The sequence below is a fragment of the Malaclemys terrapin genome, chromosome 3 (assembly GCF_027887155.1).
Source record: "Malaclemys terrapin pileata isolate rMalTer1 chromosome 3, rMalTer1.hap1, whole genome shotgun sequence".
In the NCBI taxonomy this organism is placed as follows: domain Eukaryota; kingdom Metazoa; phylum Chordata; order Testudines; family Emydidae; genus Malaclemys; species Malaclemys terrapin.
Window position 1 is genome coordinate 205,331,125 of NC_071507.1, and position 13,307 is coordinate 205,344,431.

The window sequence follows — 13,307 nt, forward strand, 5'->3', positions numbered from 1 at the left end:
GAACCCAGGGCCTAGAAGTAGGAGGAGGAGCAGCTCTCAACCTCCCTCCCTCCAGGCCAGTGAGGTACAGGAGTCTGTTCAAAGGCAAACACACTGGTCACTGGCTGAACAGGTTTCTGTTCACCAATACCGACGAGAGCAGGGGCTGCACTAGAGTAATCAGGAACCTGCTAGAACCAGTTAAGGCAGGCAGGATAATTAAGACACCTGGAGCCAATTAAGAAACTGCTAGAATCAATTAGGACAGGCCAGCTAATCAGGGCACCTGAGTTTAAAAAGGAGCTCACTTCAGTTTGTGGCATGCATGTGAGGAGCTGGGAGCAAGAGGTGCAAGGAGCTGAGAGTGAGAGGGTGTGCTGCTGGAGGACTGAGGAGCACAAGCGTTATCAGACACCAGGAGGAAGGTCCTGTGGTGAGAATAAGGAAGGTGTTGGGAGGAGGCCATGGGGAAGTAGCCCAGGGAGTTGTCGCTGTCATGTAGCTGTTACAGGATTCACTCTAGACAGCTGCAGTCCACAGGGCCCTGGGCTGGAACCCGGAGTAGAGGGTGGGCCCGGGTTCCCCCCAAACCTCCCAATTGACCTGGACTGTGGGTTCTTCCAGAGGGGAAGGTCTCTGGGCTGTTTCCTGACCCACATGGTGAATCTGTGAGGTGAGCAAATCCACTAACAAGTGCAGGACCCACCAAGGTAGAGGAGGAACTTTGTCACATAAAATAAAACTGAAAAATAAGAATGAATGTGGCTGTGGGTATGCACACCTGCCCACACAACTTTGGAGTGTGTCGGTGTATGTACTGTGTGCATACAGGTCAGTGTACAAAGACTTTGCATGTATGTCTGGTGGGAGAGCAGGAGTGTTAGTTATTTCAGAGAGAGGATAAATAATACATATTAGAACACCACATACGTGTAGCAGTACCCATGGGTCCCTGAGGGTGATTTGTGCCCCACTGTATATATATGTTTCTACCTGTGTACACTCATGCTAGATAAATGTACTAGGTGTTCACATGTGCCCCGTGTCAGAGTTCACAGTTAACTGTGCCTCTGACCCTCTCCATGGTCTGCTCCAAGGCACCCTTTGAAGTCTCAGGACTCTAGCCTCACCTCTCCATGGCTAGGGACCTGCTTCCCTCTCCAAACAGTCCCCTTGCAATTCACTGCTTATCCCAGCAGGGCTGACATCAGTTCAGCACCTGCAGTTTCACTGTCCCTCTCAGGGGGCTGTAACAGCCTATGGCCCTTCATAGAACAAAGTACATTCTTTAAGCTACAGGAAAAACCTCATAAAACAATAAAAGGTCTAACCCTGGTGTCAGCCATTCACCACCTGGGGAATCTGGTAGTCCTTCAAACCCTTCCTGCAGGGTCTTTCTTAAAGTCTCATGACAGTCTGAAGGACCAAACCAGGGTTTCTGTCAGTTTAAACTCCGCTTTTATACCAAAAGCCCTTACTTTGTCTCCTGGGCCTCCTGAACCTCGTTTGAACCAGTCTGTGTGATCTCACCTAAAGGTGGGGTTCTTCTCTGGGGTTGTTTACAGGTCCTGGGATTTACGGTAATTGCTTCCCATGGATTTTAGTTCCTGGAGGAGACTTGGTAATCGTTCTGCAGGGAGCTAGAATACCTTCCCTGATTCACAAAGACAGATAATAGTTATAAAGTTGGTATAACTCTCTCAGAGACATTGCACATGTCTGTAATATCTGTCACAACCAGTGTGTATTGTTTTTCACAGTTCTGAAATATTATTTGGGAAGCCTTGGAAAAGTAGCAAGTCTTTGTTATGGAAAATGTGTCCATACAGTATCGGTGCAGTTCTCTCCACCACTATTCGGCACTAACCCGATCAGACTTCTGTATGTAGAACACCATCCAGAGCTAAGTAACTCAAATGTTATATTTTCTGTCTCTGTTACTAATACTTCATGGCTTTTGTACACTTAATTAGAATTGTACTAACTGTATAAAAATATCTTCCTCTGCTATATTGGGAAAATGTATGAAATATATATGTATATGAAACACTCCATATTGGTTCCTGTGTCATTGAACCTTTTTGCATTTCTTTAATGTATTTAGAATTGTACAATCAATTTTGTACTAATATTTAACAAAATTTATTTAAATTTGCGCTGTGTAAATTAGGAAAATACGTGTGTGTGTATGTATGTGTGTATATATATATATATATATAAAAACTCCCCAATTTATCTTTTATTTACAATTGTACTAGCAGTTTTGCACAATTGTTTAACTGAATTTACTGGCCAAGCGAAGGGCAGTCCTACACATAACTCAAAGGCATTTCTTTCTCTCTCTGTCAGTAACTTTTGAACAGCACATCTGCTCAATTCCAACCTTTCAAGGACTGTTCTGGCCATCAATGGAGAGACCCCTACTGGTTTTGATAAATATTGGAAAACAGCAGGTGTGAGAGGAAAATCAGGCCCCCAGAGTGCCCATTTGGTGCTGCAGGCAGAAGAATCTTTCTGGCGCCCCCTGCTGCTGCCTGCACAAATCACAGGCACTCGGGCTCAGAGTCAGGAGGAGAAAGGAGGCAGTGAGGAGTGAGGGCAAACAGGAACTGTTTATAGTGAAACCATGTTTTTTATCAGCTCAACCTCCACAAATACTGACCATAGAAGGAGAAGGGCCCGGGAGGGAGGGCACAAGAGGAGCGATTCCCAGCCAGGGATGTGGAGGCGGCAAGTGAAGGAAGGTTTGGGAATGAGAGGTGTGAACTCCTGGGGTCAGGTGGGAAGGGATGGGGAGGTTAAGAACTAATGGGAGGGTAAAGGACAAAGCAGCTCTGAGTGCTGGGGTTCAGGGGGTGTCTGTAACTCCCCTAGTGATCCCTGTTTCTGCACACACACCCCTTCTGGTCCCCACTCCCTACACATGCCCAACATGCCACCAAATTGCTGCAGACAGAAATCGCTCTGACTCTCCTGCTGCTGTGAACACAATACACGGGCAGCAGCTTAATACGCCGTTCTCTCACTAGGGGTACAGCTGGGCCTAAGAATCAACAAATTGTGCAACTCGCTAGATTAGATTTGTACTGAATGCACAACAGACCTTTCGCCTCTAAAATATGAAATTCTCCTCAGGAGAAATTAAATAGATTAAAACAAATCTCATAAAAATGGCTGACAGTGCCATAAAGGCACATGTGTCCAAAAATGATACCTAGGAACCCTGGAAAGGGTGGAAATTGGGGCAATATTGTACAGCGAGGACCCTGTGAAGGGTACAGAATTATTTGTACAGCACCTAGCACAATGAGTTCTGGTCCTGGGCTCCTAGGTGTAAAGACAGTACAAATAATAAATGATCACTGCTCATTATTAGGTCTACAGGTTTTTTTGTAGTTTGGTTTAAAACCTAATGCTAAATGCAATTCTTGATTTTTATTAGCAGCTTGTGGTGGAAACATCATTTGAGCTTTGCTAGAATAGTTTTTAAAAAGTCCATGTGACTACCTTTTTTTTTTTTTACTGTCTGATATTTCCGTTGGACTTCTTTGCCACAGAAGCTGCAGCGCTTTGAGGGGTGAATTGAGAGGTTTTAACCCTTCTCCTGTTAGATGGATTGTTATAGGAAATATAAATGTCTATTCTCTGACTAGGATCAGCGGGTTGCTCAGCGTTTAGGGAACTGCATGAAAAGAAGCAACAAGCAATAGAAGATTTCCCCTGCCAATCAATCAGCTCTCTCTGTTAGGACACATTATTAAAAATGTCTCCTTTAGCTGGCAAGGCCCAGATCCTCAATGGCGTTTAGGCTCCTAAATCAATGAAAATGAAGAGTCTAAATACCTTTGCAGATCTGGGCCTAAATTACTAACTTTTCCCCTTTGATTTTAACCAGGAAAATCCCACTAAGAGTCTATCCCATACTGTGCTGTGTCCCACCCAGCCTGAGTTTTGTCTTACTTCTGTAGGGTGTTACGGTACCTGACAGCTCGGTCAGAACTTTGCCCAGCCAGTGATGATATTGATTACCCTTTCTGCTCATATTGTGATTTACAGGAAATCAGGGACAAGTTATTGGTTAACTACCAAAGTTGAGCCTTTGCTGTGTAAATAGCCTTGGAGAGTCACTGCTCTGTGAGTGAGGAAAGAGCAGAGCAAGTACAGAGCAAAGCAGAGAGCTGGAAAACTTTGGAGATGTAAGGTATGGTTTTGGAGTTTGGGAACATCAGATCAGGCAGGGCAAAGGGGGGAAACTTAGGTCCAGCAGCAGGTTGTAGGTCAGGATGCTAATGGTGAGAAGACTCTGGTGTTAGAACAGGCTGGCGGATTCCAAGGGGAAGGGGAGACCATACTCAAGAGCCTGCTGATAGGACTAAGGAGATTAGAACACAATACACTCTAGTCTTACAGATAGCACAGGTAGGATGCCCTTAGCTAAGGTGCCTAAGATTTCCATTGAAAGAGCCCTGTTGTCGGTTGCTTTTCACTTTGCTAAACTTTAACAGTTTGGGCTGAAACTTTCCACACAGGGTGTCAGCGCTGGGCTCAGTTTTGGAAAGTTTCAGCTAAAGCACTTCACTCTTTGCCAAGAAAAGGTTTGGGGAAAATCCTTTGTATTGCCCTTCTTAAAACACTGTCCAGCCTTTTCTTTGAGAAGCTCTAGTGGCTCCAAGCTTGGGAACGGGGACTTGACATTTGGCCGGGGGGTTCAGACTGGCAGCAAGGTTCTGCCTCTTGTCATCGCTGTGAAATGTCTCCCAAAATTGGTCAAGTCAGAAGCCTCTGAAAAATCTTAGTTCTCAGTAGAGACTGGCTGGAGCTTTGCAGTGACATTATCCCAAGAAGCCATCTGTGCTAAGCATGATCCAGGCCGGAGCTGCAGGGGACAAGCAGGAGCTTTCCTGAAATTGCTGCTCCTGAATTCTCTGAGCTGGGCCAGGGCTGGGCCCAGAAACTGAGGGCACAGAGTCTCTTTCTCCTGGGCTCTCAAGGTTCCCCAGCTGGTGCAAAGGCAGGCTGGAGGAGGAAGTGGCCTGAATCAAGTGTAGACAAGATAAAAACTGGAACAGAGATGTGGGGGGAGTAGGTTGAGAAAATGAACTTCAGTGTTGGGGTCTGGGACTGGAGGCTGCAGAGAACCTGGGACTGGGAGTTGGGTGGGAGGGAGAGACTGGGACTGGCTCGCCAAGGAGAATGAAACTCGTGTTGTGGAGTAGTCTGGGACTGAATGGGCAGGGAGACTGGGACTGAGAGCTGGGGGAGCAGGAGGGCCTGGGACCGGCTGGACAAGAGGAGGGGGATTGGGAACCAGAGGAGGAATGGTGATAGATCCAAAGAGGAGCCAGGACATGGACAGGGAACTAGCAATAGCTGGGCAATGAGGTTGGGACATGAGCTGGGAAGGTAGGAGACTGGAACAAGGATCCACAGGGAAGGGGGCAGAATGAGACTTGGTGAGGAGACTGGGCCTGGCTAGGCGAGGAGAATGGCACAAGGAGACAGGACTGGGACACTTCCAGGCTGGAGGGGACAGGTCAAGCTTGTGGGGGATGGAAGAAGAATCTGTGCCCAGTAGAGCACACACCCCTCCAGAGCCTGGACTGGATGCCAAGATTCCTGAGACTCACCCTTCCTCTGCTGTCTGCAAATAACCTGGGGAACCCACTGGTGAAATGTGTTTTGTTTCCTTCTAGGGCTGGCCCACAGAGTGCGTGAGGACCTGCTGTTGCTCTCAGTTTTCAGTTAGCTCACTGGCAGGGGTCTGTTCGATGGATCTAAAGGTTCCAACCCTGCTGATGAACCATGTAGATGCCACAATGATTCCACATGATAGAATTGCTGTTGTTCAATTTGCTAGGAAATTACACACAGAAAGCCTCTGCTAAAAGAACAGTATTAAGGTTGCAAAGTCACCCACTCAAAAGTTAGGAAATTCCAAAATTAAGGTTGCAGCCTAAATTCAGCCCCTTTTGCTTTATGACAGTCTGTCTTTACGTGATCACATATTGTTTTCCAGCAGGACTCCTGCCTCATTCAGTGCTCACGACAGATCTGCTGCTCTCAGGATAATTCAGGGTTGTGCGCCGAAGGGGGCTGTTGTCTGTAGGACCCTGTCCCAGGATGACTGGCCCCTTTAAAAGGGAATGGGTTTAGGTCACCTGACTAGCTAGTTGTCTCCTGATGGGACATGACAGAAGACACCTGGCAGCAGTTGAGGGCGGATCAGGAAGCCGCAGCAGGGCACTGGTGGGAGCTCCCTGCGGAGAGCTGTCTGAGCCCCAAGAGAGCCATAGTTGGGAGCTGCTGGGTGGAGGAGCTGGTGCAGAGCAGGAGGTGAAGGGAGTTGGGGACAGAACTGCCAGAGCTGGGAACCCTGCTGAGTAGAAGGTTCCTCCTGGGGTCCCTAGATAAAGGGGAAGACCCAGTTCAGCCAGGGGCAGGCTGAAGCCCAGAACAAGAATGTGATTTGGGGGAGCTAAGGAAGGACATGACTCACAAATAAAATCAGAGACACTTCATCTGAACAGTGTCCCACTTCTTTTCAATCTTAACAGTAAGAGGTCATGTTCCGGTCCCATATGTCACAGTACTGACCACTGAAGTGTTATATATCCTGAGCTTTGTCTCTCCTTATCAAGGTAAGCTTTATAGTCCTTCCAAAATTTGTTATGAATTATGATAACTCTGGATATTTTTCTATGAACTTGTCCAGTTGATTTTTGAAGCTTGTTTAATTCTTGGCCTCAATGATTTCCCGGGGTAGCAAGTTCCACATTTGAATTAACATAGTGTGAAAAAATATTTCCTTTTCAGTTGTAAATTTTAAGTTCATTGATTGTCCCCTTGTTCCCGTGTTATAAGGCAGGGAGAACAGACGTTCCTGATTTCTTGATTCTCTCAAAAGGAGAATCCCTACTTTAAAAAAAATTTAAAGTAAGTTTCTAGAGCTTTACTCTGCAAACAGCCTTGAAAATCCAAAGCTTCATAAACCAATTAACTGCCCGACTCTTTGCTAACACAGAGCTCAGGTTGTCTAGTGCTGCCTTGTGCCCGATCAGTATGTGAAGAGTGGCTAAAATTAAACCTCTGAACCCCAGGAAATACAAAATGAAGGTGAATGCTACCCCTGTAATGCTGTCACCTTAACCCTAAGAGGTGTCTTAACATGCCAATAACACACACACACATTAGCATTCGGCCCTGACAGATGCTACAGAACACTGTGGAACCAGAGCACATGAGTCCTATAGGATAAAACACCTTGTGCCTACTACAGCCGAACTCAGATTTCGGTCAGGCATGGCAGAGGAGCTACCCAGAAGCATAGGGAAGAAGGGGAGTGCTGGGTTCCTTCCCCAGTTGGGATGCAGTGGAGGGAACACAAGATCTTTATCATGCATTCTTAAAACTACAGCACCCACCTGGGGAAGTGAGGAAACAGATTGACAGAGCCAGATGGGTACCCAGAAGTCACCTACTACAGGACAGGACCAACAAGGAAAATAACAGAACACCACTGGTCATCACATACAGCCCCCAGCTAAAACCTCTCCAGCGCATCATCAACGATCTACAACCTATGCTGGAAAACGATCCCTCACTCTCACAGACCTTGGGAGGCAGGCCAGTCCTCGCTTACAGACAACCCCCCAACCTGAAGCAAATACTCACCAGCAACTACACACCGCACCACAGAAACACTAACCCAGGAACCAATCCCTGTAACAAACCCCGTTGCCAGCTCTGTCCCCATATCTACTCTAGTGACACCATCATAGGATCCAACCACATCAGCCACACCATCAGGGGCTCATTCACCTGCACATCTACCAATGTGTTATATGCCATCATGTGCCAGCAATGCCCCTCTGCCATGTACATTGGCCAAACCGGACATTCTCTACATAAAAGAATAAATGGACACAAATCAGACATCGGGAACGGTAACATACAAAAACCAGTAGAACACTTCAAAATCTCCCTGGACACTCTGTAACAGAATTAAAAGTAGCCATCTATCAAGGCTGATTCCCCACTCTGGCACTTCAAGTGGAGGTGGGGGCCTGCAAAAGACATTAAAAATACCTTGCCACTCCAAGCTTGTATTAAATCCCCAAGGTTACAGATCCCTCTGGCCTTGGTAGTAGTGCTGCCACCACCCAAGTGAAAGAACCCACCTCTTGAGAATCCAGGAAAACTCACTTGGGAAATTTCCCTGAGGCCCCCTGGCTTTTCTGCCCCTCCCTTGGGGAAGCCAAGAAAGAAAACAAACAAAAGAAAACCCAGCTGTTGTACCAGCTGATCTTGGAACCCTTGTTCCACTTGCAGCTGAAGAAGTGAGGTTTTTACCCACGAAAGCTTATGCCCAAATAAATCTGTTAGTCTTTAAGGTGCTACCAGACTCCTTGTTGTTTTTGTTCCACTTAACTATTTAAGTAGCGTGTGCACACGTTTTAAAATACAAGAATCAAATCGTGTCCTTAAAAGGATGACATTATTAAAAAAGAAAGAAAACCCATCTGGAAAATCAGGCTGTTGCTAGATATTAAAAGAGTAACTGCAGGGATTAAACATCAAGAATGGCTTTCTTGGGGTCCAGCTTAAAGGTTACAAAGAAAACAAAAGCACCTGTGTTTAGAAAGAGGAATCTACAAGCCCAAAATAAAGAGATAAACCTGATTGTGTCTAACTAAACATTTCCTGTTTTACTTACATATCTGTAGTTCCAAATGAGTAATTTCTAGGTATAAATGCTGATGATTTTTCATACCTGGCACAAGCTTTACATCATACCTGCTGCTCTCTGTCTCTCCAGCTGAGAGAGAACCTACAACCCCCCCCCCTCCAAAAAGGGGAAGTTTTTTCTCAATTTTGAAAGTTTCCAGTCTTCCCATTGGCTCTTTTGGCCAGGTGCCAACTCACTTCCTCTTACCTAAGCATTTCAGTGAGGCTTTAATAAATTTAATGGAGATATCCTATTGCCTAGAACTGGAAGGGACCTTGAAAAGTCATTGAGTCTAGCCCCCTGCCTTCACTAGCAGGACCAAGTACTGATTTTGCCCCAGATCCCTAAGTGGCCCCCCTCAAGGGATTGAACTTACAACCCTTGCTTTAACAGGCCAATGGTCAAACCACTGAGCTATCCCCCCACCCCTTTACAGCTAAGGCAAGTAAAGAACAGCTACTAAGAAGGATTTTTATAGCGAAGTGACTGGATGGGTGTTCGTAAAAGGGTGCTACCCCCGCCCTCATTTACCACACCATCCTTCAACAAAAAAAACTTCAAAAACAGACTTCAAAGAGAAACTGCAGAGCTACAATTCATTTGCAAACTTAATACCATTAATTTGGGCTTGAATAGGGACTGGGCTCACTACAAAAGCAAATTTCCCTCTTGGTATTGACATCTCCTCATCAACTATTGGGAGTGGATCACATCCACCCTGACTGAATTGGCCTTGTTAACAGTGGTTCTCCACTTGTAAGGTAACTCCATTCTCTTCATGTGTCAGTATATTTATGCCTGTATCTGTAATTTTTACTCCATGCATCTGAAGAAGTGGGGTTTTTGCCCACAAAAGCTTATGCCCAAATAAATCTGTTAGTCTTTAAGGTGCCACCAGACTCCTCATTGTTTTCGTGAATACAGACTAACACGGCTACCCCGCTGATACTTAGCAACATGTGAGAAATTTTGCCGATGTGTTCAGAGAGTGGGAGAAAACCCTAATTGTCTGAGCATCAACATGGTCAGAACTTCATTTACTAAACGTCTCTTCCCAGCAAGCAAGTCCCATTCTCACAGGTGTCACATTGATGCTTACGGAGGACTGGATACCTTAGGGTATTGCTGTAGAGCCTTTTGACTGTAGGTGACCAGTTTGAATCCAGCGCAGCTCAGCAGGAATTAAAAAGGGCTTCCACTTACTGGATGTTTGATAGCCCCTCTACATAATGAGTTTGGCCAGTCCCAGGTCCAGCTGCCATGTCACAAACCCATCGCTATTCTTTGCACTGGACTGTAGCTCTTCAGGGTAGGGACACTCTCTTGCTATGTGTTTGTACAGTGCCTACCACAACGGGGCCCCGATCTCTGCTAGCAACACCTTCTTCAGCATGGGACAAAGTTGCTTTACATTTACAACAGTTGGCAGGATGAATTGTCGCACACTCTTTGGGAGTGGACAGAGGAAGTTCAAAAGTCAGAAGACAGACAAAAAAAAACAAACAAACAAACAAAAAGCAAACCCCACTAGCTGATCTTTTTAAAAAATCATGATTATTGGACCCATTACATGAGTTTTTGGGTGCTCACTTTTGCACTCTTGTGCCTGGCAGGACAGGACTGAGCACGTTCCCAAATCCCTTTACCCCATGAAAGCAGTTGGGCAGTGCAGGAGATCAGCATCTCTTGACACAGCAGCTCCCTTCACAAAGAACAAGAGCCTTGTGAAAGTGACTAGCTGGTCCCACACCTCTCAACGTATTATTTCTTTTGGTGACATGGCCATGCCTGAGGGCCGGCTGAGAACAGGGACCTGGTGTGCCAGCCACTGAACAAAAGGGAGTAGGAGACAGTCCCTGCCCCAAAGAGCTAACAACCTAAATAGACCAGCCCTGTGGGAATGGGGCAGAAACTACAAGCACAGTGAAGGTCTGCAAATGCCCTTAGTGCCATATATTTTTATTTTTATTTTTATTTTTTAATTCTTTGGGTGGGGTTTAGTAAAAGTTGGGATTCTCTCTGAGACCTTTTCCACTCAGCTTATCCAGAACACCTCGTCCAGTTCTGGGAGACACTTCATCCAGCTCTCTGAGATCCAAACACTGGGTTCGAATGTGGACTTGTCACTGAGCTTTCTTTATTGGCATTTCATCAAGCTACACCTGAGGTGGGGTCTTTGCCATTGGTTTCCATGGAACTAGGATTTTTCCCAGTACAATGTAGAGTCTTTTTACTACTATCCTCTCGGTGGCTGGAGCGAGGTTCACCCAGGGATACAGGAGGGTTCTTTGAATGGATCTCACATCTATTGTCAGCGTTTGTCTTGGATTCTGAGAGCCCAAGGCATCGCTAAGATCCTAGTAGCCCGTTGGTGTCAGTGGAGTGACACCAGGAGTGGATTTGGATGCCTTGTGCACATGCACTGGATGCAGATCAATGCAAGTTGCACTAATTCCATACCATTTACACCTGGTTTCTGACCAGCAGCCACCCAAGCTGTAACCTCCCCCACCATTTATATCCTTGCTGGGTCTGGCCCAGACACATCCATTTACCCCAAGCTGCATTTGGCCCAACAGCGACATAGGAAACAAAATTAGTGGACTTTAGCAAATGGCAAAGTGCCTGTGTCCCCAGCTGGTTTCATAGGATAACGTGTCCCTGATAATCCGCGGCTGCCAGTGAACTTGTAAAGCTCCCAGTCTGTTTGCAGGTAATTCCCTGCTAGGAAAAAGGCTGCGTCTGCGAGGGCGATGGGTCCTGCCCAGTGAGATTCTCCCCTGGCAGTGGGGCAGGCTCGGGCCCTCGGCACCACTTACCCCCCACCTCCGGTTTCCATCCTCCTGGGCTGCATCAGCATCTCCCGCAGCTCTAGAAATGCCGCCAGGTAACCCAGGGCTGAAGGAAAAGCCCCACGGTTCTGGGCTGGGGAGAGCCGTGCCTGAGGCAGGCATCTCTATAAACTATTTTCCAGCTGGCATCCAGGCCAGGCTCAGTCAGTGTCTCTCACAGGGCCCCTCTGCACAGGCTCCTTGCCCACCCGTTGCTGCTACCTAGGGTGACCAGGTGTCTGGTTTTGGACCGGCACATCCGGTCAAAATGGGATCCTGGAGGCTCCGGTCAGCACTGCTGACCGGACCATTGACTGTCCAGTTGGCGGTGCCACGCAGCAGGACTAGCAGACTCCCTGCTGGCCTCTCTGCCACGCGGCTCCCAAGAAGCAGCTGGCATGTGCCGGCAAGTATCTTCTAGATGTTTGCAAACAGAGAGTCCTGTGGCACCTTTAAGACTAACAGATGTATTGGAGCATAAGCTTTCATGGGCATGTGCATCCGACGAAGTGGGCATTCACCCACGAAAGCTTATGCTCCCAATACTTCTGTTAGTCTTAAAGGTGCCACAGGACCCTCTGTTGCTTTTTACAGATCCAGACTAATACGGCTACCCCTCTGATATCTAGAAAATAATAAGGTGATAAGTGATAGTCAGCATGGATTTGTCAAACCAACCTTATCGCTTTCTTTGGCAAGGTAACAACCTTGTGGATAGGGGGGATGCTGTAGATGTGAGATATCTAGACTTTAGTAAGGCTTTTGATACAGTCTCGCATGACCTTCTCATAAACAAACTAGTGAAATGCAACCTCCATGGTGCTACTATAAGGTGAACATAAGAACGGCTGTACTGGGTTAGACCAAAGGTCCATCTAGCCCAGTATCCTGTCTTCCAAGAGTGGCCAATGCCAGGTGCCCCAGAGGGAATGAACAGAACAGGGAATCATCAAGTGTGCCATCCCCTGTCGCTCATTCCCAGCCTCTGGCATACTAGGGACACCATCACTGCCCATCCTGGCTAATTGCCATTGATGGACTCCGCGTGCTGCCCCCACCCCATGCCCATAGGTGCAGCTCCCATTTGCCCGCTGGGTCAGGGCAAGGGACGAACTAGCACCACTTGTGAGCACTGAGCAGGTGGCTGTTGAGGGGTCGTGGCCCACGCTTCTCCCACTGCTGTCTGGCCCTCTTCTCCAGTGGCTGGGCTCGAGCTGCGGCACATGCCTGTAGCCTTTTATTTTATTTAAAGTAAATTTTGTAATGTGGTGTTACATCACTGTAGGTTCATCTCTGGTGGCTACAGTTTCAAGCAGAGTGAAAGTCACTTCCATTACTTGCTTCAAATGTAGAGTTTCTAGGAACACACAAAGACCAAAGGTAGTGACCACATCAACATTCACCAATACAAGGCCTAGTCTATTTTATAAGTTTTATTAAAGTTACAATTAAAGTTATGATTACCCAAGCATATAGAAACTCTATACAGACCTATGCACAAGTAACAAATATAGTTATACTCATGTCCTTGACGACAGTGTTAGGATCTGATAGGTCTCTCATGGCTTGATCATCAGTAGAGGGATGGTTCCTGCTGGAGTCTCCCAGAGGGAGCTCAGTTTTCCCATTCTGGGCATCCCCTTTTTATACTATGATTCTGTCTATATCTACATTCTGCACGTGTCCCTAAAAGTGTCCACCCTCTTTTCTCTTATTGGAATGTGTCCCCTAGAAACTTAAGGGACCCCAGTTTTCTTTCGGTCTCTATTCTC

The 13,307-nt window shown here is 46.7% G+C and overlaps 1 protein-coding gene across 9 annotated transcripts in view; it reads left to right on the forward strand.

Moving 5' to 3' along the window:
• The first annotated feature begins 4,096 nt into the window (after positions 1-4,096).
• Positions 4,097-13,307, forward strand: part of LOC128833995 (interferon-induced very large GTPase 1-like) — a 36,447-nt gene continuing 27,236 nt past the window's right edge. For 5 of the 9 annotated variants that reach the window (XM_054022380.1, XM_054022377.1, XM_054022378.1 and 2 more), the window contains exon 1: positions 4,103-6,617. The gene's annotated coding sequence lies outside the window, so the exon portion shown is untranslated. Of the gene's footprint in view, positions 6,618-7,393; positions 8,373-13,307 lie in introns of those variants that run through there. The other 4 variants (XM_054022381.1, XR_008444371.1, XM_054022382.1 and 1 more) reach the window with 4 other exon arrangements.